Source organism: Ursus arctos, unplaced genomic scaffold (assembly GCF_023065955.2).
Source record: "Ursus arctos isolate Adak ecotype North America unplaced genomic scaffold, UrsArc2.0 scaffold_16, whole genome shotgun sequence".
Classification (NCBI taxonomy): domain Eukaryota; kingdom Metazoa; phylum Chordata; class Mammalia; order Carnivora; family Ursidae; genus Ursus; species Ursus arctos.
Genome location: NW_026622830.1, coordinates 2,092,223 through 2,117,398, shown reverse-complemented (window position 1 = coordinate 2,117,398; position 25,176 = coordinate 2,092,223). Strand labels below are relative to the sequence as shown.

At 55.5% G+C, this 25,176-nt stretch overlaps 1 protein-coding gene across 1 annotated transcript in view; it reads left to right on the top strand.

Annotated features, from left to right (window-relative positions):
• CDH4 (cadherin 4) overlaps positions 1-25,176 on the top strand; it is a 534,326-nt gene that overhangs the window by 303,879 nt on the left and 205,271 nt on the right. The gene's annotated exons all lie outside the window — the stretch shown is intronic.

Below are 25,176 nucleotides of genomic sequence, written 5' to 3'. Positions count from 1 at the left end.
TGGATGGATGGATGGTGGATGGATGGATGGATGGATGGATGGTCGGATGGATGGATGGATGGATGGTGGATGGATGGATGGATTGTCGGATGGATGGATGGATGGATGGATGGATAGGTGGATGGATGGATGGATAGGTGGATGGATGGATGGATGGTAGATGGACAGATGGATGGATTGATGAATGGATGGATGGACGGTGGATGGATAGGTGAATGGATGGATGGATGCTGGATGGATGGATGGACGGGTGGATGGATGGATAGGTGGATGGATGGATGGATGGATGGATGGATGGATGGATGGATGGATAGGTGGATGGATGGATAGGTGGATGGATGGATGGTGGATGGACGGATAGATGGTCAGATGGGTGGATTGATGAATGGATGAACAGATGTACAAATCTTCAACACATAGTGTATCTATCTGTTGAAGATTTGTACACATACAAAGCACAGCTAGGAGACTACAGAACACATTGCTGTTTTACCAATTTGTTCTATAATTCATTAACAAAAATGTTTAAGTTATTTTAATTTTAGTTCATTTAATTGATACTTCTTTCCTTTCCTGTTGGCCCCCTGGAGAGAGGTGTTTGTTTATCTGTTTGCAGAGAGTGGCCTTAAGTGTTGTAATAAGGATCAGGTGCTAAATTAGAGCATCTTCCTGGGCATGCCATCCTGCTTTATCAAACAGGAATTTCAAGCCTGTTTCCCTGATTCTGTCCTGGTGGGAGGCCCTTCTCCCACAGAGGAGGGGTCAGCTTCCCTGTGTCTCTGGGTTCATCCCAGCTCGGTGTGGTCACTCCATCACATGTGTGTGTTTGTGGAGATTGTGCTGTAAACGTAATTGTTGGCGAGAGTTCCAGGAATCCTTAGCATCTGTTTCTGTCTTCCAACCACACTGTTAATATTTGCTCTTGTGAGTTTCTTAAAATGCCACCATCAACATTCTGTAGTCAAAGGTCAGTACTCTGTACTGGAGTTTCTGTAGAAAGCCCACCATCAGGTGGAGTTTGAGCGTAAGACGGGAGCTCTCGGAAGGACCACATCCCAGGCTGGGCTGCTCGGTTCCCAGGCTACCTGGGAAACTCCTACGTCTCAGGTCCTCCGGCCCTGCCCTGCCTGCCCCACTGCGCGGAACATGGTTGCTGGGCTCTGCTTGACATTCTGTAGCTCTTCCTCAGACAACAGCCTGTCTCCTCTGCTGACAGGGAACATGCCTCACATGAAAGTTCCTTAGTCTATTGAAACGTTTCCGTTAATTGCAAAGCTGGTACCCAGAATCGGCAAGTTCATATTTCCGCCTGTGCATGAGCACGGCAATAAAGAATTTTTTGGACAGGTTAATTTGCCTAAAATACCATGCAGTCAATCAGAGTAACAAAGTTGTTGATGCCTACATCTGTCAAACGAGGCTCCATCACGGCCGTCCTCCGGCTCGCACGAGCCAGCGGAAATACGGGGAGCCGGCGTGGCAGCTGTGCGCGGGGAAACGTTCCAGCGTGGAACACCAGCAGCTGGGCGCTGCACTGGGAAGGGTGGTGATGGTTCAGGGTCTTTTTTGGAAGTAATACGTAGTCATCAGGATATAAAATGGCTCTGATATTTAATTCGGATCATTGGTACTATTTACATTTGTTAATTTTATATTTTACTTAATCGTCCGCAGATGAAAACCCACTTGGGAAGGAAAGTGTGTGCTTTTGTCTAAGGGTCCGTAACACACATAGGTGTTTAATTTAAAAATAAAAATGGGTTAAGTGTTTAAACGGTAATTCTTGAAATAGGCTTCCCGTCAAAGCTCCACCTTGCCAACCGCGAAGGGAAGCGTGCCGTGCCGGTTGTCGGCCACCCGTTCATTTGCGCGCATTGGTGTCACACGTGGCTCTGGCTCCCGTGTCTGAGTCGGTCCTCACGCACTCGCCGCGCGGGGAAAGCCAGGATTATACCAAGTATCGGGAGGAAGAGGAAACCCCGATGGTGCTGCTCCACGTCAGAGGGCTGGGAGAAGCTCCCGACGGCGCTCATCTCGGTCCGCTCGGCCACTCCCACGGAGGCCACAGCTCCAGGGGCCAGAAGTCCGAGAAGTGGGCCACAGAAGCGAGCACCCGACAGCCGGGGCGGGGTTCCTGGGCGCCAGTGCTTCTCAGCCAGGCAGCCTGGCACCATCACCAAGAAGCCACTCGGTACACGGCGAGGACCCTGCATGATGAATGTGGACCGCGGCACATTACCTCATAAATCAGTTCAACAGACTGGGGCCGTGTGCCTTTGACCAGATCGTCACCCAGGGGGACGATGATGCAGAAGTGGAGTGCTGAGGTCAGAGCTTGGACTTGGGAGCAGGAGGCCTGGGTTCCAGTGTTCACCCTACTGCACACTTGCTGCGTGGCCATGGGGAGGTTATCCAATGGCTGTCTGAGACTCGGTTTCTCCATCTGCAAAATGGAGCTGTGAGTGGCTCCTCACAGAGTTGAGGTGGGGTTCAGTGGGGTCGTGTCTCTTGGGAGCTCACCCAGTCCCACAAACGGCCGAGTGTTCGAGACATCCTGTCATCACAGGCAGCAGCTGTGTTCCGTGGCCACCTCCGGGGAGAAGCCTGGCGATTTCCTGCTCCTGTCACCTCTCCCTGTCCCCCATGGAGCCCCTCCTCCTCCCCTCGCAGGGCAGGTAGCGAACGTGCCTGTTTCACTTGCGTCTTCTTTGTGCCGACTATAACTTCGTGAAAGCTCTTAGAAATACCATCACACTGGAAACTCCTTCTAGAGCAAATGGAATACCTCAAACAACATACCTGCATGGCTAATTAAACCCCACGAGGGAGCACACCCAATGGCCAGGCTGTCTTTTCCGTACGTCAGGGTCATTTGCTGAAAGTGCGTTGTCACCGATCTTTAGGAAGATTCTGATATGTCCCCGTGCATCCCTGGGGACCAGCCATCAACAGCAAACACTGTTTTATTAAGTCACTGAGCACAGAGTATTTTTTCGATATACACACATAGCAGTTTTATTCACTGGAGCCAATCAGCAGATGAGCAGAGAAACAAAACGCGATGGATACATACACAGAGTATTAGTCGGCCTTAAAAAGACATGAAATTCCGGCACATGCGACAACGTCCTCAGGCTTCTCGGTGTTAGAGCTTAGAGTGCTTTTGCAAACAGAAAACAAGGCTCACTCGCAATCTAAGCAGAGAGAGACCTGAAGCCCACCCTCTTGGGAGAACCTTGAGCCTGGCAGGACCCCCACTGAGGGGCCATCCCCACCCCAGCACAGAGGGCCAGAGTTCAAACGTGGACTCCACACACCCCCACTCTGCGCCTGGGGACGAGTGGCTTATTCTTCCTGGGGCTGCGTTTCCCCATCTATGAAATGAGGGTGAACCATTCCTCCCTCGGAGGGTTCTCAGAAGGATGAAACCGGATGCCCCGAGTATCCAGCAAATGTTCTGCAAAGCCAGCCTATGAGGCAGGTGGACCGCTAGCCACATTCACGGGGGTGACATCACCCCAGGAGAAGCCCCATCAGTGTGCAGCGTCCACACAAAGCGTGATGCGTATTTAACAGAGAGCGTGAGAGAGGCTGCACGCTCACCTGCCAGCACCGGCTCTGGCCGTGTGTCTGCAGAGCCTGCCGCGGCTGAGGCCGGGACGGTCCACCAGGTGGCCGGGACCACGCGGCTGACAGGTAGATGCATCGAGTCTAACTACCTGTCCTTGCAGATTAACTGTGAGGCTCGGCGTCCAAGTCGAGGGAGCTTTTGTTTCTGAGTCATGGAGACCCTCCTGGGAGCCTCACCTTGCCTTGTGAGGTAACACATCGTCGTGGGAGGTATGTGACTGCCCCTAATGAGACCCACGAGAGCAGGGCTGGGGAAGTGTCTCCAGAGCAGCGCCCGGAGCCTCCATCGGGATTCTCCCGATGGTGCCGGGGGCCCAGGGGCATCTAAACCGGGTGTGGTAGCATTCTGTTCACTCCGTAGTGGGGCAGCAAGAGCCACTTTGACCTAGTTTGTGTCTCTCTGAGTATTTAATTAATATATTCATTCCACATTCAAATATTTAATGAGAACTTTTTCCTCCCTGGTGACATCAGGAATCTCTGACATTTGCTGAACCAACTTGGCATCTTTATTAAGGATTTGTGTGTGAGGCAGCCACAGTCTTGAGCAGTCTGTGTGATAGTTTGTTCCAAAAAGACAGCGTGGGAGGAGGAAGCATGAGAAACACAGGGCTACATTGGGGTCAGAAATAATGATCACCTACTCATTGTGAGAACCAAGGATCAGCAGATCAAGGAAAACAAATCCGAAAGCAGTGAAAACAACATCACTTTAAAGAGGAAAAAAACAAGGATTTTGTTTGTTTTTTCAGGGGCTCTCTTTTTAGACTTGGCTGGGTAGGCAGACACCGTTGAGATGCTCAGGGCCTTGTACCCCAGGTGATGTAACCAACTGCAGCGTGCATGGCCAGCTGTTCCCTTCTTCGCCCCGTGCTCACCCCGTGGCAAGAAGCTTTGGCAACATCACCCCCACCTTTCAGATAAGGAAATCAAGGCTCGAGGAGATCGGTGACCTGTGTGGTCCTGGGGCTGAGCTGTGGCTTGGCCCCGAGTCTTCGGATCACAAGGCACACGGTCCTGACATCTGTTCCCACCTTGTAGGGAGAATCCAACAGGGTTGTGTGTGTGGAAAGCGCTTGGTTGGTCAGAAAGCATCGTACAAACGTTTGTGCACCTGCTACGCGTGGGTCAGCCATTCAGTGCACAGCGGCATGCTCTCGGAGCGCTCTGGGCTGGAAAACCCGACTGCGTTCCCGGCCCGCCGCTCCATCATGACAGCCCCTGTACCCATCTCATCTTGCCAGCACCCTTGTTAAAAACTATGTCACTTGCTGGAGGGAATTTTAAAAAGAGATACAAGTTTCTCTATAAGGTAATGAGATTCAGTGCACAATTGACCACTGGTATCCAACGGTATCCCACGTGCCCGGTCCCCAGCCCCTGCTGGTGTCACCTTCTGCTCCTGCAGGAGCTGACCTCAGATCCAGTCCCAGGACAGGGGTAACAGTCTTTCTACTTGGACCTCTTGTTTTAACTCTGTTTCAAGGTATGCCCGGGCCCTGGGTCCCTGCTTGGGATCCCAGAGTTTGCTTGTTAGTTATCAGAACTTTCCTCCCCCCTCCCTCCCCACTTCCTTCCTCTTTGCCTCACACACAGTTTGTGAGCGTGTCTGGGCCCTGCAAGCTCAGCCTCTGGCAGGTGACATGGGCGCTGTCCCGTCCCGGCGGCGTTCCCTGCCCCGTCCCGGCAGCGTTCCCTGCTCTGCTCCCCTTGTTTCTTTAGTGTCTGGGGATCCTGGGACGTCAGCTCTCCGACAACCCCGGACAGATGCTGAGAGAGCCGCCCTCCTGGGTGTCAAGGGTCAGCCCAGGTGCGTGCGGGCGATGCTGTTCGTCAGGTCTAAAGCCGCCCTCCCTCCTCCCCCCCGGCCCTTCCCCCAGACCCGGTTCCTGAGGGGGGATGATGGAGTGTTCCTGAACCAGGGGCTTGTCAGGGATTCGAGTGGGTCCTTGGGGAGCCAGGAACACCCTTAGAGAGTCCTTCAGATGAGCTTGGATTGACTGGGCCCTGCTCCCCTCTCATAGTCCTGTAGGGTGGGGTGGCATCAGGAATTCTCCCATCTCTCCAGCATCATCTCAGGAGGTGCGCTGCATACAGTGGAGCTTGATAAATGCTTAATGAGTATGCACTGCATGTGCTTCGCAGCTGCGGCATCCCACAGGCAAGTCCAGGCTGTGCCTGGGGCGCCTCTGCTCCTGACCCAGCGGGCAGAGTCCCTCGGGGGGCCCGCGGGCTTGTCCGCAGACACTGGGGCACAGGGCTCCTTCGCAGCTACGCGGTACCAGGAGCGTGGGGCGGGAGGGAGGCTCGCTTAGTGTGGGAAGCGGGAGGTGAGGTGCTCCCTGGCCGCTGGCCACCCAGCCTGACCGAGGCTCTGACCTCTGGCCGGAGTCCCTGCGAGCAGCTGCCGGGGGTGTAGGAAACAGGAGGCGCTGGGCATTCACCGATGCCAGAAATGAAATTAAAACAAATAATTCAGAGCCTGGACTCCAGGGTCTGGGGAGGAAATCCCCCGAGGCAGAATGAGCCGTAATCAAAGGCCTGGCGGGCCCTTATCTGTCCCTTGCATGCGCTGCCACGGCACGTGGCTGGCTTTAATTACTGGTGTTTCTTTTTAAGTTAAAGACGAATTTGAGACAGCTGCGAACTTGGAAGATTTATCTTCCAATTACAGGAGCCCTGTTAACAATGATCACTGGAGGTGGCCGCAGACGCCGTGGGGGGGAAGCAGGGGTGCGGCAGTCTTGCCCAGATCCGCCATGCTGTTCACCCCGTGTCCTGCCCAGTGAAGGTGTTGTGTCCCCAAGTCCCCTTCCTCGTCACAGCCGAGTGGGCCCTCCGAGCATCTCCGTTAAAGGTCTCAGGTCTTTGGACAGGACGCCGCTCCTCTTGTGGGGCAGACGGAGACAAGGGGTGAGGGTCACGGGCACCTGCGGTTGCCCCAGCACAGAATCGGGGATACACAGACCTGTGGGGCAGAGGCTCTGAGGCGGGTGAGAGGCTCCTGGCTCCCACAGAGGCCTAGGAGGAGGCAGCCCCAGCCCCGGGACGTCCCGCAGAGCTGAGCTCTGAAGGCGATTTCACCCCAGACCCCAGGGAACCCCGGCCACCATCCCCAGCCTAGAACTTTCTCCAGCCCGCCAGGCATCCGCAGGCTGCAGCCATACCTCAGTGCTTGTGCTGTGTGCCCTGGGCTCTCCCAGCGTGTTGGACATCACGGCTGTGCCCGGTGCACCGAGCAGGTGGAAACTTGGAGAGTGTGCTCAGGGGCACACCCGCCCCAGCTGCTTTCCGGTGTAAGGAGCCAGCTGCCCCTCGCAGATCTTGCGCTGATGGCTATTACGGAATTTCGTCGGCATCTGCGCTCTGCCTGCACACTTCTCTTTAAACCTCAGGTCGTGCGTCACCTAAGAAAGGGCCCCCCAAAGCCCCAAAATGAAACATGCAGAAATCAAAACCTTAGTGAAAAGGCAAGAAGCAGATTTCTGTTTAATCTGGGAGAATGTGACTCAAACCATTAAAAATAACAGAGGAAGTTTCTTTTTAAGAGAGAGACTTGCTAGGACTGTTATCACATTAATAAGCCTAGCGCGGTTTTTAAACGAGGATCTTTGCTTGAATAATTAATTTTCTCATCACTCCCAATGCCCTCAATCGTGCAGACTCACATGCCCAGTAGGTTTTGCCAAAAGCAGGAATGCTTGACTTTACCAAAAAATCTCAGGCTTGGGCTCCCACAGGGGGACATTAGCCCCAGGGGGGCAGGGGCAGGGTCCCGCTGGCCTTCCCTCAGTGACCCCTGCACCACCACAGAGGCCTCTTCCCGTGACCCTCTGGCTCTGACCTGCCCCGGTCCTGGCCCGACAGCCTCAGGCTGTGGGGACCCACCTGGCCTGACCGAGGACCCGTGGTCCCCCTGCAGCTATGGGGTCTCGTGTTTGTTTTGACTTGTCTTGCTTGTGTTTGTTTTTCTTCTTTTTCTAACTTTGTATTTCAAAATAGTTATAAATTCGTGGGAAGTCGCAAGGATAGTGGGGAGGGGTCCTGTGTGCCCCCAGGCTCCCCCAGTGGTTATGTCCACCAGGACCGTGTGCGGAATCACAGCCAGGAAGCTGGCCCAGTTCCCTGCTGCGTGGGGATTCCGGCAGCTGCGGCCACAGCCAAGTCACAGAGCCATGGCAAGGCCACCACAACTCAGCCCTCGCTGCCCCCGAGAGCCACCCGCCCTCTGTCCCAAGGTTGACGTGGGCCATGCAGGCGAGCACAGCGGCCACTGGGTCCTGCCTGGATCCCCTGGGGCAGCCCCCGCCGAGCACTGTCCCCGCGTCCTGTGGTCTCCCGGGAACTCTGGTCCCTCTGCCCTGACCGTGAGTGGCTTGCGGTAACTCAGAAACGCCCCGTCGCAGCTCCGTGCTGACTTGTCTAGTCTTCCTCTCCCCTCTTTCTGTTCCCTCCACTTACTTTCCTTGTATCTGAGCTCCCGTCTAAGCCTTGTAAAATACTAGCTCCGTCCTCCTTCAGTGGAACGCTTTGCGGCACTGTAAGAAAGTGACATAAAGGGAGCGAGTGCCGTGGCTGGGTTAGCGCCATGGCAGCGCCGGGCGGACCCTGCAGGGGCAGCCCCTCCACACTACAGACCGTGAGTCCCAGCAGTGCGCGGTCCCCTGGGCTGCTTCCTGGCCCCCCAAGGCCCCTGGAGCGTGTGCACGGCCAGATACAGAAGGACGCCGTCAGGCTGAGCTGCGGCCAACGCTCACATCAGTTAGGTGGGATTCTTCCCTGTCGGAATTGGGGGGAGTTTTGTTTGCTTGTGTGTTTGTTTTTCCACTTAGAGCTGGTGTCTGGGAGTCTGGATGGCACGCCCCTGCCATCCCCACGCTCAGAGCCCCCCTGAGAATCGGGACTCTGCCAGAGCCCTTCCCTTGTTCTCCGCCACCCGTTTAGAGTTCCAGGCTCGCTCCGTCCGCGTCCATAGCATGTTCTGGACCACGCTGCTTTACACAGTTAGGGAAAGTCTCCAGTGGATCCTCTGCTAAATCCTCGGTGCCCCGGGGCGTGTGTGTACTCGGGGGGCCCATACAGCGGATCCCCGGCTCCTGCAGCTCAGGGTCCTCCTCTGCTCTCTGTGGAGCTGCCCCGCGCTCCCAGCCTGGTGCCCGAGCCCACAGACCAGCTCAGCGACGAGGAGCACACTGCTGCCCCAGCCCTGGCCGGCTGCGTAAACAGGCAGCTCTGGTCGCCCAAGTGACCGTGCTGTCTGACCGCTCAGCTTGCCCCCGATGGTGCTTATGGAGACAGAGTCCTGGAACGTGTCCACCAGCAGCCCCCGTGCTCCATCCCTTGGCAGCCAGTCTCCCCCTTCCTCCCCCTGCCAACACCGGTAGTGCTTGGTTTTCCCCTGACCTCCTCATCTCCCTATGTGGCTGTCTGGGTAGGATCTTCCAGACGCGTGGGCATACGGCCCCAAAGAGGCTTCACTCAGGAGGTTGGCTCATGGAAGCCTGATCTCAGACTGGCATACAGCACCAAGTTTCCAGAAGCTTCCAGAAGAGGGCTTGCTGCGTCCCGGCTGGGGGTGGGGTGTGTGTGGCTTCTTAGAAAGTGGACTGGAAGTCCAATGACAGGGCAGAGGACAGAGGTGCCTGGGAGGCTGTGCCTGGTAGACCTAGAACTTTCTGGAAGGCACAGTTACAGAGAGGAACCCACGGAGGTGGCGTGAGGCCTAATCACTGATGGCCTCAAAGACCCTTCATGGAGCGCAGAGAAGGACAGTGAACGTAGGGATGGATGGATGGCTGGGTGGGTGGGAAAAGGTGAGGAGGTCCTGCCAGAGGCTGGAGGCTGGTTGCAGGACAGCCAGAGAGGAGGAGAGAACAACGTCCCCCAGGGATGAATGGAAGGGGCAGGCACCCTGTCTAAGGTTTGGTCCACAGACCTCCTGACCCCCTCCCCAGACCCTGCTCCTGGCCTCCTGCTGCCCAGTCCTCTGCCGAGGATTTACTCCCCACCACTCTCTGGAAGAGACGTTGAGTGAAGGAGTCACACGGGGGCAAGGAGGGCTGTGAGACGGCTTTCTAAGGAGACTCTGTCCACGTACGCAGAAGCCTCGTGCTCTGTGGGGTACCCGGGGCGTCTGCACCAGGCAAGCAGGCCTGGGGTCAGAAGCAAAGGAGAACCACTGGGGCCGGCAAGAGTAGGGAGCGTTCTGAACTCTGAGGGGCATTTGGAAGGGAGGCAGTGATGGGGAGACAGGATCTAGGAGAGCCGGAGGGGGCGTCAGGGGTGATGCAAGCTGTCCAGAGACCCACACGGGGAGGGCAGCTCTGGGGAGCCCCGGCGGTGTCAACAGACAGACCCGGGGCAGCACAGAGAGACCGCACGTTCGTAACACAAGAAGGGTCCCTGGCATGGCGGTGGGGGTGGAAGGAACCCCTCACGTAGTGCGCAGCTCATGACACGGGACCGCGTGCTCCGGGGACCAGCCCCGTTGTTGCTCCCGGTGGAGTGAATGCGGGCGTGCGCGGCTGACGGTGAGCAGCCACGTCCACCTGGAACACGACTCCATCCAGGGAGGGGGAGGTGCTGCGGTGTTTGGCAGCCATTCTGGAGCTCATACCAGGCGATGAACGGAACATGCGAGAGGGACGTGAATTTATGATAATGCAGGTACCTGACCTGCTTCAGTCGTGCTCCTCAGTGCCGTTACCGTCCGTGTGGCTAAGTGCCTGCGGTTCAGAGCGGCCTTCCAGAGCGGTCCCCTCTGCCGTCCTCCTCTGGGGGGGGGCGAGCGTCAGCTCCCTCCGCTGGCAGGGCAATTCAGCATGGCCAGGATTTCTTTCCCCCATGGTATCACGCTGGCGCTCTGTCAGTCCCGCTGTATTTCGCTCACCATTCGATGCTCGCGGTTCCCAACGTGACACAAAAGCGCTCACGGTACTGATTCAAACACATGACCTCAAAGACGTGATAAAGGTGTTGGGCGACAGGTCATCTTGGTTAACACCGGACTCCCCATGTGGTGGAGAGCCAAGGGTCAGTCAAGGTCGTGCTTGTCCACGAATGGGCCACGACCCTGCAAAGTTCTAAAGGGAAGGGTTGTTTCCAGAAAGATCCATCTCTGTCTCCTCTGGCGATTTATATTCCGAATGCAGAGCCGAAGGCAGGAGCTTCGCAGGTGCTCTCAGAGCTGTGAGCCGCATCTTTATTTCTTGGTGGACTTCGGGTCAGCTGGGCCATTATTTCATATCCTTTTTCGTATTAAGAACACCGTCGTGGAGAGAGAACGGTCTGGTTATCTGGCAATGAAAATGCCCATCTTTGTCATCTCAGCGCGGCTCTGTCAGATGCTGAACCCGAACGCAGTCCTGTTTTTGTCATAAATTGTCTTCTGTTGGGTTTTGAAGTAATTACTTTCTTCCAGGAGCTTTTGTTGTGTTATCTTCGTGGATAATCCACTCGGGAGCGTGGATGGGAGAGAGAAGGCCATAGATCGCGCTTCCCCGTGAAACGTGCTGCTTTGATGTTTGTGGTGGTTTGGATAGAAAATCCCAGAGGATCTCCCTTTAGCTGAAGGAAGGCACGTGCTCAAAATCGTTTACTTTTCTGGGCTCCTATGACATCGCAACAGAGCAGACGGGTCAGCGTCACGGCACGGAGAAGCGTGCGCCAGCTAGTGAGTTCACGTGTGTCTCTGTGGCCGAGCTCACCACGACCCAGATGGCCCCGCTCCCGTCCAGGGTGCGTGGGGTCCTGCCTCCGGGTGCGTGGGAGCGTGTCCCGTGCAGGGGCAGTTACAGCTCAGAAGACACGCGTGCGGTGAGCCAGGTGCTTACTGAGGGCGCACGAGCGCGCAGCCCCACGCCACCACCACCCGCGGGACCGTAGGTGAGTGTAGGCAAGTGTACCAGCCAGCATAACAGAGGGGCGGCTGCCACCACCACACGATGAAAATAAGTCTCTAGATGTGAGTCCTGGTCGCGCCCCATGGGGAGGAAGGCGAGAGAGGCATCAGGAGTTGGGGGTTTGCAGAGGGATCTGTTTGGGCTGGCAGGAATTCCTGGCTGAGAATGGTGGAAGAGCCCTGAATACATACGTGTTTTTCCTACTGATAGGAAATTCTGCTTTCATCACTCAGCAAGCTCAGCAAAGATTAATTAAACATGAGGCGTTGATTAATGTTTGAAGAGAAGTGGGAGTGTAGGCTACGCTGTAGGTCTGTCTCTGGGCGACTCTTGGTCCCTTTCGACCAACAGCTCCTTAATACTGCAAGTTTCAGCTCTGACTCCGGGGAAGCAGGTGGCTGTCCAGGTTGGGGGCTGGGTTGGGGGCTGGGCAGTTTTCACCCCTGGGAGAGGCATCACCCCCGGGAGAGCCGTACCCCCTCGGGCACAACGGCTCTGTGTCTGCGTCCACAGGAAGCTTGCTGGGTGACCCTGTGTTTGCTACACTACCCGTGGCTCGCGGGTTGTACCCTCAGGCCCGGATCAGAGCTGTGGGATGTCCAGGCTGTGCTGTCCCTGCTCTGTGCCCATGTCCTGCTCTTCGTGCCCCGTGCGTGCTGTCTGGACCAGAGACATGCCCTAAGCAATGGCTGTAGCAGGAGGCATGGCCCTTCTCCGTGGGGTCCGGGGGGTTCTGCAGGATCAAAGGGGTGCCTGAGAAGGAGGGGCAACTCACAAGGGGGCGGGTCGGCCACCCATGGTTTGGGGGGAAATTTCTGGCTTTTCCCTATTTCGTGATTGGTGTTTTCTGGTTATTATTGATGGCAACAGTGGTTCTTTCTCTCTTTCAAGCAATGCTGCCACGTCCGGTTAGCTGTCCAGGCAGAGCTGGGGAAGCCCTAAGCAGAGGTAGGAAGAAACTCTGTTCAACCACAGGCCTTCCACATACTGTGGGCCTCTTCCCATAGCCGTGCTATCACCACGGGTGGGCCGACACCCCCAGGAGAAGCCTCATCCCCTGGGAGAGCTGTCACCCCCGGAGGGTCATCACCCCCGGGAAAGTCATTACCCAGAGTAGGGTCAGATTATACCTTCTTCCTTTTCGGGACCCAGCATGCCGAGCACACTTGCGGTGTTTGTACGGAGACGTCGGCTCGTTAGGAAGCTCTCACCTAAAGCAGGGCCGTCCTCACCCTGCTGCGCGCCACCTGTCCCCAGATGGGATTTCAGTCCCCAGTTACTTGGGTCTCCTGGCCGCTTACACGCAGAGGCCCATGTGTTCATTCAACCTGCGGGGCCTCCGCGTCACGTTTGCAGCCCCAGTCGGGCATCGTCATGCCATTAGAGCCGCCGCGTGCGGCCACCGCAGGAGGACCAGGGTGTGGCGACAGTGGTGTGGGCGCTGGCATCAGACCAGCTGGGCTCACCTGGCTCTGCCGGCGGGGAGAGTTGCCCGCCCCATCCGAGTTTCAGAGACATGGCACGCCCTGAGCCCGAGGAGGATGTGGTGACACGGGCATCTGAGCCTGGCCGCTCACTACCTGCAGACAGGCAAGGGCTGCGGACGTGGCCCAGGCCTCGGGTCCCTGCTCTGCTGGCCCTTCTCTGTGCCACCCCCAAGGTCGGGGAAGCAGCCGCTGCCTGTCCCTGGGCAGGTCACCATCCATTCATTAAGGCCAACAGCACTATAAAAATCTGCGAAAGCATTTCAGCCAAGGGCCGTGAATTAAATTAGGGGAGAAAAGCATTTCTACAGATTTAGAGGCATCTCCAGCCTTAAACATTTGCTGGAACATTCTCCAATTCTGAATTGCAGAAGACTTATTAACTCACATTGGCTCAAAACTGCGGGTTGTGGTTACAGAGGTGTCTCTTCCTGGGAAAATGAAGGCTCCCATGTGGCGTGATCTCCTCAGTGAGCCCCAGCAGCGTCCTATTGTTCGTGGCAATGATGCAAAACTGAGCACAGAGGGGCTTGGGAGAGTGGGTGGCATGGCCTTCAGCTGCCACCCAGCCTGTCCTTGCTGCCCAGTGGGATGTGAAGGGAGGAAGGGTCCTCAGCCAGTGCCAGCATTGCCCTGGGACATGTCCCAGAACAGGGGTGTCTCCCTTGGAAGCAGGGACCCCCGATAAACTTCCTGCTGGCCCAGCTCAGCCTTGGGGTGCAGGGCCAGGGTCTGATTCCACGTGTGATTAAATCCTGAGCCACCAGAATGCCCTTGGTGATGCCCTTGGCTTCAAGTGGCACCTTGGTCACCTGCCCAGACACACGTCCTTATGCGGAGCCCTAATACAGCCTCCCTTCTCTAGCAGAAAATATTTATTCCAGATCCGCTCGTCAGCAAAGAAGGGTTCTGAAAACATGACCCAAACAAGACTGTAAAAGTCAAGTCAAAGGCTGACTGTCAAATGCGGGGAATGCACCCTCTGTGTTTTTACCTCAAAGTGACAGAGTAAAGGCATGTAACAGGAAAAGGGCATGCACACCCACGCACGCACACCTGTGCACACCCATACACACACGCACACACATCTGTGCACACACATCTCTGCACGCCCATGCACGCACACATCTGTGCACACCCATGCACACCTGTGCACACACACGCACACACATCTCTGCACACCCATGCACACACACGCACATCTGTGCACACACATGCACGCACATCTCTGCACACCCATGCACACACACGCACATCTGTGCACACGCACGCGCACACACACATCTCTGCACACCCGTGCACACGCGCTCACATCTCTGCACACACATGCACGCACACACATCTCTGCACACCCATGCACACACGTGCACATCTCTGCACACACATCTCTGCACACCCATGCACACACACGCACATCTCTGCACACCCATGCACACACGCGCACATCTGTGCACACACATGCACGCACACATCTGTGGACACACATGCACGCACACATCTGTGCACACACATGCACGCACGCGCACATCTGTAGACATGAGCACATGTACACGCACCTGCATGCAGGTACACACATACACAGCGCTGTGTGTTGCTTGGGGCATCACAGGGAATCAGCCACCAATTCCTACCCCACCTGTCATCCCTGGGAAGGGATTTTCTCAGGACACCTCGCCACCTGGCCAGAACTGTGGACGGAGGCTGGTGCACAGTTAAACGGGAGACCAGGGATGTCCCCACCACGACCTTGGCCACACCACTCCGCCGCAAAGGGTGCTGGCCCCTGCCACCTGCTGAGAGAGTGTGGGTGAGGCACAGGTGGGCTGGCAGCAAGCCTGATGGTGGCCACCAGGACACAGAAGACGAGCACCCCAGTTAGCCTGCGTTCACAGCGGCCGGGGCTCTGCAGGCTGCAGCCGCGCCGTAGTCCCTTCCGAGCATGCGAGGGTGGGATACACGGGCCACCCATTAACCAATTAACCGAGCAGCTCACGGAACACAGAAGGGAGATGACCTGTTCCACATGCTTGTTCACTGTCTGGGTCTTTCTGACCATGTGGGAGCAGGTGTAGGCTTTCAGAAAGGAGGCGATGTTCCCCCCCATAGGTGCCGGGGGAAGGAGCAGGGTCAGCGGGCTGCGCTCTGCTCTGTGCTGTCACAGCCGACTCTGGTGGCACGGTGACATAGGACCCTCCTCCTCGCAGACACGGTTCGGCGCTAACCTAAAGTCCTGGGCCTGGGGACGGGCCGAGCTGCATTCAAATCCCAGCACTGCTGCTCTGCTCCCTGGTCCGTAAAGTAGGGGAGGGGGTGACCCCCACCAGGCGGGTTGCTTGAGGGAGGGAATGCTAGAAACTCATGTTTCCCGTTCTTCTTAGTCTCCATTTTGGCGAGTATCCTGTTTTCCCCTTTACAGCTAGGGAGTGAGGGGCAGGGACGAGGGGCAGGGGGTGTCACACCACGCTCCCTGGGTTCACGGTCAAACCACTGCCTGTGTGTTAGCTCCTCCCTGTGTCAGAGAGGGATCGTACGAGTGACCTGTCCCGGAGTTGTCCTGCAGAGCAGGGGAGATAATCCGTGAAGCGCCTGGGATCGATGTTTGCCATTCACTGTGTTACCATGAGAGGCCTTTCAGGAAGGAGCTCACCCTGGAGCGTGGAGCGTCTCTCCCCTCTAGGATGACCCCATCATAACCAGAGTCGTAGTCTTGGCTGACGCCCCCCCTCCCCCCCCGGCTCACACGCATCTGTCTGCCATTGGCACCTGCAGCCCTCCTGCCCCTGCGACCAGATCTTGGCCACGGAACACGTGCGCTCACCTTTTGCATTCCACCTCCAACCTGCCAGCTGGAGCCCAAGGTCCCGGGGAGGGGAGGGCGGGGAGGCTGAGACCCGCGGCCCAGCAGGCGAGGTGTGCCGCCCAGAGGGCCTTCCACGTCCTTTAGCTTCCTAACTTCTCGTTTAAAACTCTTCCTCGTGGGCTACTCCATTGAGCTCATTTTTGAGACTCTGGGAGTTATGCACCCAGGTCCCAGTGTATAAGCTGTCCTAATCTCGCTTCAGAAGTGAGAGGCTGACACCTTTGCCTGCAGTGGAACGAGGAACCACGGCGCTCTGCATTAACGACCATGCATTGCTTCCTGCCAGGGAGACGTGCAGGCTTGGCACCTGCCAGGAGGGGCTCAGGCTCCAGCTCCCGCCAGTGCAGCTCAACAGGGGCTCGCTGTCGACTCGGGGAGACGGGGTATTTGGAAACCGCAGGGTCGCTTTTTAAGGAGGCATCCAGTTTTGTGATTAGTCTACAAGGAAAGCGTGGGTGCCTACGCAGCTACTGTGGTCCAGCGCTCCCAGGACGTGCCCTTGGCCCCGGACCTGCCGGTCAGTTATCAGCGGCCTCGACACCCCGGAGAAGGATGGCTGAAGACCTGGGCTCAGCAGCCTCGTGCCCAGCATGCCAAGCGACGGCCGCGCGGAGGGAAGGCACACGGCATCTGGGGGAAGCTCCCGGCCTGGCATCCGGGATACGACATGAACCTCGCCGGGGAGGACAGTTTCCTCCTGCCCGTGCGGCCGCAGCAGACTATCTTAAGTGTGTCTCCATACTCGACGGTAGTAACGATCCCAGGTCTTCAGAGCCGTTAACTCAGAAGTAAAGGTTTCCCAGCACCATCCTGGGTTGCTGGCCCCTTCCTGCCACTCCAGCCTCCCACCCACCCCTTCTCCCTCCTTCTGGGGGTTTTGCTCCTGCAGCTGTCCAACCTGGCGGTAGCGTTACATCATGACACCGCTTGGCTTTGCCACGTGTAGGCTCCCTTGTGGCCCCCAGGCCCTCCGTCGGCCCTGACCTCTGTGCCTGGGGCTGCTTCCCCACTCCTCCTCTGCATTTCCTGCCCTTCACCTGGCTGGTTGCTCCCCCACCTTCGGGAAGGTCATGCCCTCTGAGAGCCCTGCCCTGACCACCTCCACGTCGGTGAGATCCCCCACCATCCAGTCCTCTCTCTCAACCTGGTCCTTTGCCCTCTGTGCCTTTCCCATCCTGTCATTATACGTGAATCGTTCAAGGTGAATTTCCCAGGAGATGGTGGCCGCATGAGAACAGGGACTGTGTTTTGTTTACAGCTGAACTCCTAATGCTCGCCGGGATACCGTCCGCATGGTCGGCGACCAATATATGCAGTGTCTACTTGCCGAATGAACGCTGTGCTTCTGTGATTAAATGCCAACCTTTTTTCCCCCAAAAAAGACTGACTGAGCGTCTACTGTACGTCAGGCACTGTACTAACCCACAGGATGCTGTCTTGACTAAGACGAGTTCTGATCCTTAGAAAAACTCTTTTAGCATCAACACACGAGCGCCTATACACTGTACTTACACTGTGTTCTAAATGATTTATTTCCATCCTCGAAGGTCATAATAATTACAGGTCTCTGGTGCTGCTAATTCAGAAATAAGTAGCACTTTGTTAGTTTTTCCACGAACTGACAATTAGCCTCTCTCACTGGTGTGAAATGTGTTTCCTCTAGCCCGTAGCAAGGGTTTTAATCAACACATCCACACACAGGTTGTCCACGTAATTACGTTCTTAAACGGTCCTCACAGTTTTTTCTACCCACGGCCACCATGATACCTTTACTGGGGGAGGTTTTAAAACCAGTAACATCAGCACAGAGGACGTGTTGGTTCTCCCCTGTGAGTGACGCAGAGTTATGGTTTGCTGAGGCAGTCACTTCTGACTGTAGGGCGTTGGCCTCTGGGGACAGTCAGCGGGCATTTCCCAAACGTACAGGTTTGTGTCTTGTGGGGGTCCCCCAAGGGCGGGTGTCCCAGACTGCGTGGAGAACAGATGGGTGGGTCCAGTCCCCATTCACTCCCTTCATGCCACTTGCCCACCACATCCCTAATGACCAGCAGCTTCTTTATCAGGACCCCTGCATACAGTCAGCCCCTCAGGGCTGTGGCACCCGGATCGCTGTGTGGGTTTGGGTCCACCTCTGCGCCAGATCTCTGCCCTCGCTGCTTAAGAGCCCTGTGACCTTGGCCAGGCCACCCCACCTCTCAGCTGAGCCAAGGCCATCTTATCAACCCTGCTGTTGGGGAAAACCACCAACCTTCTCTTCTCCAAATTAAAGCTTCTCCGTTTTATTTTTAATCTGTGCTCATTTATTTTCTAATGATTCAGTGATCTGAGTACCTTTTTCAGGGTTTTCTCTATGTCCTTAGGCTTAAACAGGATTGTAGAAAATGGTGTGTTTTTCTTTTGATTCACTCGGCTTTGAGGTTGCCGGTGGTAGATGTCTGGAGTGTTGTGTGCCCAGGGCAGAGACCTCAGCTCCGGGCTGAGAGATAGGCCCCTGTTACCGTCCTGCTGCCAGGATGACGCTCTGCGCGGAGAGGAGCCCCCGTAACAAGGAGCAGCGGGGGGTGGGGGGCAAACACAACAACTGGTCTTCCGGTACGTTCTTTGAGGGTGTCGCTGGTTAGGAAGGGCCGTGGCCGTAGTCACAGGAAGGAGGGAGAGCGGGCTGGATAGTACAGGGTTCGAATCAGTGTCGACATCCCTCCAGTCTTTTCAAAGGAGCTAATATACATTGATGGCAGAAAAAAGTAGAAAATGCAGAAAAGAAGAAAAGCCACCCATAACTCCAGTATCCGTGCAGAATTACTACTATGTCACAGAGCTCCCTGCACACGTGCTCCTGGTCATATATGTGCACACAGCGGAGTGGGCTCGTTCACTGCGGTGGGAGCACGCTACCCACAGTCGAAGGCAAGGTGCTTGGTTACTTACAAAACCATGCGTCTGTGTCCGTGTTATGAATTACACCGTGTGCAGTGACTAAATTCACAATTATGGGGAAACCTTAATCTAAACACTGTCTTATGACTGATGTTTGGGTCACTTCTGATTCTCAGTATTATAAATCACGTGCTGATGAACACTCCTAATTCTTTTTGCATTTGCCTATTACTTCCCTAGGATAAATTCTTAAAAAAATAGAATCACCAGGTCATGGTGGGTGCTCACCTATGTTGCCTTTATTAAATACTGCCGTGTTGTTCTTCAGGAAAAAAATTGATTATACACATCCCCACCCATAGTGTTGGAGAAAAATCCATTCAAATCCATGGAATCTTGAAATTTAATTTTACCTGATTATTGTCCCCAGGGTAATGATTGGGACATTAACTCATGGGGTGATTTTTCATTTGGGGGAAAAAAAAAACATTTCCATTTACTTATAATTATGCCAAAGAAAGTTCAAGAATTTTAAAGAAAGTTTGCTAATTCGTTGTATATTTACATTGTCTGGGAAGCCATGTAAATTTTTTTTAAAAACAGTCATATGCAAAATTATTTGATCCATTCACTTTTGTTTTTATAATTTATTTAGTTTTATTCATTGGATGTGTCTTACTCCATTTCTGAGATTCTTTTGGCATTGACAACCCTGCAAATGTCTACAAAAGACAGTTCAGTGACGTAAAGCAATATAAATTCAGTTAAACAATAATAGCAGTAATGAAATTTGGGGAGAGGGAGTATGACGTCAGCATGTGGGGACCCTTGAGGAGAGCAGGCAGCGAGCAGGAGGCCAGAACTCTAGATGTTCCCACAGAGAGGTCGTGTGCACGGCGCTCACCCAGGCGGGGCCGACCCAGCGTGGTCCGCGGGGAGACATGCCCCCGCCACCCTTGGGAAAGGTGACTGGTGCTGGGGGGTGGGCAGGCGGGGAACCGGGACACCAGGAGGGACTGTCGTTCTGATTCCTGCATTTCAGTTTTGCTTGTTTCCTTAGCAAGAATATTGCATCTGTGGTTGGGTTGAAAGCGTGTGCGTACGTGCGTGGAAGTACGTTCCTGTTAGTGCAGAGAAAGGGCTGGAGCACATGTGGAAACGCCGAGGCTCCTTCTTGGGATCGGTCTGCTTTGCAGCTGGATGTGCCCTTTGTTTCTTAGTGGACACATTACTTCTTTGACAGAAGAGATGTATGCGCGTGACCAGTTCTCAACGTACGCGCACACGCTGCTCTTTCGTTTGGGCCTTTTGGAGAGCGACTGGCAGCTGGCATCCAGTTCAGAGACATGGCTGCCGTTCCTTGACCAGGGGCGCGTCCCCCTGACTCGGGAGGACAGGCCACATCCCGCTGGCCCAGCTTCAGCAGAAGGGAATGCCCCTGGCCAAGCAGATGGCAGCCCTTTGTCTTCAGGTACCTTGTCCGTTCACACCACACGTGCGCCGTGAAGGCAGGTCGCATCTGTGCACTCACTCACTGACTCCCTCCTTCCGGTGCCAGGCTCTGTCCTGGACACTGGAGCGCCTCGGCGAACACTGAGCACAGGTCCCTGGGGCCTGGGCACCCAGCTCCGTCCCCGGCACACGCTGCGTGCACGGCACAACCCAGGTGAATGCCGTCGGCCAATGAAGAGCCACCATGTGCTGAAGACGGCAAGACAGCTTTGAAATGACCCTGCCGTGGGCGTGTGGGGAGACGAGGACGAAGCTGCAGCCTCGTGGACAGCCACAGAAGACGGGACAGCTGCCACGAAGGCTGGTTGCCCACAGGAGTGTGGCCTTGAGCTCGGCCCTGCCGCGGTGGGGAACACGCATTCGCGAGGCTGGGAGGGGGCACATGGACGAAGGAGGGACTTGCTGGAGTCGGCCCCCACGTGCCTTCTGACCTGTTCCCAGGACCACGCTCCCACAGCGGGTTTGGTGATGGGGCAGGTGTGGCTTTAGGAATGGTGCCAGACCAGGCAGAGGGTGACGGGCGGGCGTGGGGAGCAGGTTCCTCTGACCGTGCCCGGGTCTGTGTGCCGCTACATTTCTCCAGCCTCGACCTCTGAGGGCTCCGGGGACCCCACAGCCCCACTCCTGAGCACAGAGCTGAGGCCGCGTGGAGACGTCCTCAGCACCTAGAACATTCTCAGGCCAGAGCAAGGCCCGACAAATGTGTGCCTGGATCTGACACGGCGTTCAAGGGTCCTGCGGGGACCCTCCATGTGCAGGCTGAGAAGGCAGAGCGTCTGTGCCTCCGACTCGAGGGCTTCAGGGTTCTCTGTATCAGACCCCGTGAAGGTGTTTTGGCGCAAGACGTAAATCCTCATTGCCAACGACACAGGGTCGGCACGCACCTGGCTCTGGGTTATGAAGAAGGAGGCTCTGCTCCCTACACAGGCTGGTTCAACAGTCTCAACTGGTCGGCTTTCTGGGGGTATTTCTGAGTGATTTCTAGGGCTTAGGGTCGTAAGATAAATCCACAAGACGGTTTTCAGAGCAGCTCCTGAACGCCCGTCTTCCGCGATCGGTTTTTATGACCTTGTTTCCTGCTTATCAAAAAGCCCTTCTCCAGCAGCTCTGATGAGCAGATAAGATGATCTCCAGTTTCCCAGATTTTAGGAAACGTAGGGCAGACATTTCCATCACTTGTGCAAGGTCACAGAAAACGAAAACAGAGGCTGCGCTCGAGCCGGAGCCACAGGAAGATGTTGTTGTCTTGCCTCTGGGTTGGTCACTTGGCGTTCTGTGTTTTGCTGAAGAAACATTGATTAGAGGCTCTCAAAATGAAGAGATGGCAGAACACTTACTAGTATAAACAGCGCTCACTGTGTAGGGCATCAGGGCACCGCGTGGGATTCGAGCGAGACCAAGAATCAATAGTGCTAAATCCCTGCCAGTGCAAGCATCTAATGCTCTCAAAACCTCACGGACGTGCCCATGTGCGGCTGTCCCGGCACGGCCATGGGGCGGCCTGCAGGCGGGTCGAGGGGAGAGACGCCCACCCGCCGGCCCACGAGCCTCTGTGTCTGCAGGAACCAGAATGGCACACGTGACAAGCTCCCAGGGGCCGCTGCTGGTCTTGACGTGGCTTTGAGAACCACCCTCTTGAGAAGCAGTGACCGTTGGCCACCATGGAGAGTAAGTGACATGAGCCATGTGGAAGCCCCCAGCAGGGAGGTCGGCAGGCCACCGGGAGGAAGCAGTCTCACCCGGCATCGGGGGAGATGCTGCGACACCAGTCTGTAAAAACAGGGGGTGCTCTCACTCTGGGTGCCGGTTCTGCGTGCAAGGACCTCCCAGTGCAGATGGCGGTGGAGGCGACGGGGGGCCTGGGAGAGGAACCAGGGGCTGTGAAGACAAAGTCAGCACCTTCGGGACAGAGGCCAAGGGATGAGAGTGACGATGGCCAGGCCAGCAGCCAAGGGTCGGGAGAAAAAACCCACCCACCAGAATTCTGTATCCAGCAAAAGTATCCTTCAAAGGTGAAGGAAAATAAAGACTTTCTCTGACACACAAAACCGGGAGGACCCGTCTCGAAGAGAACCTTGCAGGTTCTGCGCGGCGAAGGAAAACGGCATGTAGGGCAGACTCAGATCAGAGAAGGAACCAGTGAAGGGAAATGATCTTTTATTTCTCAGTCTTGATTGAGAAAGTTTGCATAGAAAACTTTGTTCAAAATATTAAGAGCAACCACTCGCCCTTGCTCTCCTGGCAGGGTCGTTTTTTAATTAGTTACCAACATTTAAGAATCAGGGTTTACATCTAAACCCCTGGATTTCCACCGGCAGCAACCACAGGGTGCCCCTCTGCAGGGCCCACTGGGTCTCGTGGCCCCTGTCATCTGTGACCCTGCTCCAGACCAGTCCCCTGACGAGCTCTCCAGCCTGTTCTGCTCCATTGCCTGACAGCAGAGTCCTGAAATCTGAAGGTAAATTCTAAAAGCTCACAGTGTTTTTCACAAGACGGTTGCCAAAGAGAAGACAAGGATGGGGCGGAGCCGAAGAGAGGGGGCGGACGGGATGGGGTGGCCAGGTCCACACGGACACAGCCTGGGGGCAGCGAGGATGGGCGGGCCCAGCGTCTCATGGGGCCGCCTCCACAGGGCCCAGGCACCCGGACGGGAAAGCCCGCTCTCGTGAGCCTCGTGTTTTCCATTTGGTGTGTGGATGTAAGGACACCACCATGCCTCACACACCAGAGGGAGAAAAGAATTCACTGCGCAATCTAAGTTCTGTATCAGGACAAACGGTGCCCTTTCGTGAAGCCTTCAAGCAACTTGGCTTCTGATGGGTCTTCTGATTCCTTTATAAATATCGGAGTTGGGTCAAGGAGGAAATTCTCTGTCATAGCTGGAGAGAGGACAGGGGTGGCACCATATACGTCATGGGCTGTGACCCCACTTGTGCCCCCATTTGTTAAGGAGCCTTATGAGCCTTTTGTGTTTGTCGGTCTCGTAGCAAGTTATGTCGGAGATGTTCCAGCCACGAAACGCGTCTCTGCCTTGGGTCTGTACTGACCATATTTGAATGTCAGCCAGCTGTTCACAGAACATTGATTGAGCTCTGATGAGAGGCCAGGTTTTGGCAAGGCACCAAGGAGTGGATACACCTTATATTCATTCCCATTTCAAGCATTTGATTTTTTGCTACTGACCTGCCGTTACCTAAGGTCAGCTATTGTAGGGAATTGGGCGGATGGTACACGGGACCTGTCTTTTACTATCTTCACAGCTTCTCTTGAATTTATAATTATTTCTAAGTTAAAACTTCTTAACAATAAGATTGAACCTGTTCAACCCCAGGTGTGTTGGAATATCACGAACTATCTGCCTTACCAAGCTGGGTACCCCCGGGACGTACCCCCAAGAAATGCTCTTCCTTGAATGGCCCCCCAACACACACGCATGGGCATATACACAACTACTTCTTGTCTCCCCCGTCCCCAGAGCTCCGTCTTCCTCTGTGCAGAGCTGTGTCCGTCTGTCCTGTCCCCGTGTCTCTTCTTCCAGGGGCTCCTGGGAGGACCCCAGCCACTTTCCACCCTTATCCTGGAGTCCACGGTGGGCCTTGGTGGTCATGCTGGAGGTGGCAGTTGACTGGATCTGCAAACATGTCGGACTGGGGACAGATGCCCGGAGGGAAGGAAGGTCATCCCGTGGAGCCATGTGGAGTGAGAAGGGAAGCCAGGAGTTGGGAGCGTGGCTCTCCAGACTGTGAGCCACACCCAGGGGTGAACTGGGCTCCTACCGGGAGGCCGACCACGTGCGTGCTTCACGAGGCACTCAGGGCAGATCGTCCTTGACTTACAGTGGGGCTAGGTCCTGAGAAAGTTGAAAACACCCTAAGTTGAAAATGCATGACTACGACTGGCCTACCACATGTCAGAGCTCAGCCCGGCCTGCCCTGAACATGTAAGGACACATGTCCGCCTACAGCTGGGCAAAGTCATTGCCCGTGCAGCCTGTGTGCTAATACAGTGCTGACTGTGTCAGGCTGAGTACTGAGTGCTGGACGCCAAGAGCGAGAGTCAGAAGGGATGTCTGGGGCCAGGTGACTGGAGCTACCCTCGTGGCCGTCCACTGTCCTGGCCTCATGCTGACTGGGAGTGCTGCTGCCCAGCATTGTGAGAACGGGTCGGACTGAACATCACTAACCCAGGAAAAGGTCCAAACTCAAACTTCAAAGTAGTTCCTGCTGAATATGGTGGGTTTTGCACCATTAGAAAGCCAAAAAAATGGTTAAGTTGAACCATTGTCGGTCAGGGGCCGTCTGTACTTAGCACTTTGGGGTGCCTGAATACTTAGCAGAGGGGCCTGGTTCTTAGTACTTAAGGTGCCTGAGTACTCAGTACTTAGTACTTAGGGTGCCTGTGTGCTTAGCTAGGGTACTCAGTGCTTAGTACCTGTGCTGTCCAAGTACTACAAGGTGCTGAGTACTTGGTGCCTCAGGTACCTGTGTACTTAGCAGAGATGCCCAGCACTTCATACTTCGGTGCCCGAGTACTTAGCAGGGGTGCTCAGCATTCCCATCACACCCCCCCACCCCAGGCCACCACTCCTGTCACTGCCCGTCCACGGGGGGCCTGAGCAGGTCCCGGGAGGGGGCCTGCACCATCATCTCCGCCAGTGCGGGGACAGAGAGGGCTCCATACAGGGCACAGCAGCTGGCCGGGGGGGGACGCCCACAGCCTGCAGAAGTTCTCATAGCCTGTAAGTGGGGCCTCCCCATAAATAAAACAGCAGCCGCCGCCCACCCAGGGCTACTTTGATGTTTCATTCAGGAGATGCCTGCTCAGTTCGGGGCCTTTTAATTTGCTTCATTCCGCTTGATCTGCCACGGGTTCCCCGAAACGGAACGCCATTATAGAGCTCAAAAAAAAAAAA